The 2997-nt window shown below is 50.0% G+C and overlaps 1 pseudogene; it reads right to left on the bottom strand.

Annotated features, from left to right (window-relative positions):
* Positions 1 to 285: 285 nt before the first annotated feature.
* On the bottom strand, positions 286 to 956 carry LOC105296158 (annotated as a pseudogene).
* Between the last annotated feature and the right edge of the window lie 2041 nt (positions 957 to 2997).

Below are 2997 nucleotides of genomic sequence, written 5' to 3'. Positions count from 1 at the left end.
AGAATACATCCAGTACGATTCTATTTATGTGATGTTCAAAAGCAGGCAGAATTAAACTCCGCGTGTATAAGGATGCTCAGGTTGTGCTCCCTTTAAGGAGTGAAGGGTCTGAGAGGGGACCTGGGTGGATGTCTGGGATCACCAATGTTTTATTTTTTGACCTAAGATGCAGTTGCAGAAGCATTTGATGGATAGGTGTGCACTTGTGCTTGTGCATTTCTGGTATGTGTGATATATTTCAATAACAAAGTAGGTTTTTTTTTTTTTTAGAATTTTATGGTTTTATTAACACAAATACAATGTGCATATGAGCTGTCTATTTTCTTTGCTGCGCAGCTTGGCATTGGAATTGGTGACTCCGACCACCAGCTGGGCTGCTCTTTCCACAGTGGCTTTGCGGTTCTCTGAGGAGACGCTGTGAGCAGTCTTAACACAGTAAGATTCGTCGCACAGCAGCAGCCCTTCAAGCTCCTTGACACTGAACCAGGAACATCCGAAAGCCACTGTGTTTGTCTTCTTGTTACTCCCATAACCAATGCTGGGCGTCGGGATCTGGTCCTTGAATCTTCTGTGCACCCTGTTGTCGGTGCCTCTGGGTTTCCGCCGGTTATTCTTAATTTTGATGTTTGGGTCTGGACTGCTGCTGGATGAACTTCCTGGGCTTCTTTTAGACGATCTTGGGCTTCACAAGGGGTCTGAGGGCAGCTGTGATGTTGAATAGGAGATGGCTGCCACCTCTGTAGGCAGCGCCAAGGAGGAGACAGCAAAGAGTCTGTAAAGGCCTTTTCTGTATAAAACAAGTCAGCCTGTGACTATACACGCTGTCATCTGCTGGAGACAGTATGGCAGGCATGGACCCAAGCAGCTGAGCTGTCTGCAGGCCTGAGTGGCAGTCCCCATGGGAAGGAAGCTCAAGGGTTCCCAGGCCCAACAGCCCACTCCCCATCTAAACCGAAAGCCAGGTCAGCCCCTTGGGATACTGGGAAGGAAAGCGGGAGAGCCCAGGCCTGGAGGTGTGTGGGGAGGGGTCAGGGGTGAGGACACAGAAAAGGAAAGAGGCACCAACCAAGAAGGCTCCAGGGTGATAGAGAGAAGAATCAGAGGCTAGAAGATACCCTATGATTTGGCTGCATATAACCAGTGCACTGTCCACTACCCCATGCCCAGCGCCCAGAGACAGCTCTCTCGAGAGCTTTCCCTTCCTGGTGAGGAAGTATCTATCAGATTTGGTCTTATACTCTCCCTAAAGGTGAATAAATTCTACCTGGGCACATTCAAGCCAACACCCAATTCCATAATATTCTCTCTCATTTTCCCAGCAGGCTTCACACGCTACTGGGGCTGCTTTCCTAAAAACTGGAAGTGATCCTGTGACAAGAGAACTTTCCTTCTAGCTTGGCCTGCGGGGTCTTTTCAGTGCTGCAGCGCCTCCCTGTGGCCATCAAGGACACCATGGCTCAGGTAGTTGCAAGGATTTCCTTGGTTGCCTGCCCACAGTTTGCATCTGGTCCTAGTAGGGCCCCCTAAGCATCTCTGGGCTTCTGCTCCCAGAAACAGCTGCTGTGACTGCTGCGGGATGGGGGAGGGGGCCGCAGCTCTGTGCAGGTCAGTACACCTACCCCAGCTCCCAGGCTCTGCAGTCAGATTCAGAGGTGTTCGTGACAGTGCTAATGCGCTGCCTTTGACGATTATAACCCGAGCCCCATCCTCAGATACTGTTTAAGATCAGGCACAGCATCCAGCCCTCAGCAGCAGGGATGAGCTAGGGTGACATAAGGGAGACACCTAAGGCGCAATAGGTAAGAAGTTACTCATTTGCCAGGTTGTGAAAGTACAGAGTGGGCACTAGTATGGACTCCTTAATTTTATGCTCTAGGCACCTCACTCACCTCACCCTAAACCCAGCCCTCCTCAGAAGAATTTAGAGAACACTGCAAAACCATGTGCATTCCCCCTGATGCTGAACTGCACAGTAGATTAGTTTTGAGTGGGTTTCACCAAGGCGGGGCTTTCCGCCCTGTCCCAGAAATGGAACTAGTGGGGAAGGCTGGTTAGAATGCAGGCGGCTATTGGATGATGGAAAGTGTCAAGGCAGAGGTCAGAGGACTCAGGATGAGAGTTCTCAGCACTCTGCTTGAGAAGGGCGGACAGAGTTCTGAGGCTCGCCCAAGTGAACCAGGCTCTCTGAAGGAGCTGGGCCCTGTTTTGGCTCTGCCTGAGACAGGCCATGGCAGGCTTGGCTTCATATCCCGATGGTGGCTAGTGCCACCTGCCCAACACGCTGCTTACTAGCTACCTCCTGACTCCAGGCATTGTTAATCGGTTACTCACTGGGATCTTAGAGATAATAGCCATCATGGGGAGTCTGGGACCACTGAAGGAGATAACCTACACGCCACAGTGCATGTTGACACTTTCGGGACCAAGAAACAAGAGAGCGAGCTAGTGCTCCCCTGGGAATGCTCAGAGGCAGGAGAACATGTCATGGATCTGGGGAAGCGCAGGGATGGACGGGGCTTTCAGAGCGGGCAAGCTCACCCAGTGCCGTGTGAGATGGCCTTATGTGGAATACAGACAACCACTTTTCATTTTAATAATTGTGTTTATGTTATTGCACATTAACAAAACTATAACCAGCCCATCACAACTGGGATTTACATTTTAGGATGAGGTTACATAAAAGCAAGTTGATAAAAAAGATAGTGTAAAGACAAATACTAAATGACTAACACAGGGATGTGGCAAAATTGTGAAAGTGATCTGTTAATACAGTGACAAGTTGTTCCCAGGCGCCTGGGACTGAAAGTGCCAGGTCCCAGGAACCCTCTCAGTCCCAGGCAAATTAAGTCACTCGGTGACGTGTTTGAATGCCTGAGGTTTGGGCTATGCTGAACCCAAGCATTAGAGTCAAACAGACCTGTTCAACTCCTGGTCCAACACCCACTGCAGCCGAGCTTCCTGGCTCTTTGTAAGACTACAGAAATGGTAAGGAGCAAG

Source organism: Pteropus vampyrus, unplaced genomic scaffold, assembly GCF_000151845.1.
Source record: "Pteropus vampyrus isolate Shadow unplaced genomic scaffold, Pvam_2.0 Scaffold120, whole genome shotgun sequence".
NCBI lineage: Eukaryota > Metazoa > Chordata > Mammalia > Chiroptera > Pteropodidae > Pteropus > Pteropus vampyrus.
Note: the sequence above shows the minus strand (reverse complement) of the source record. Positions and strands in the feature narration are given on the sequence as shown.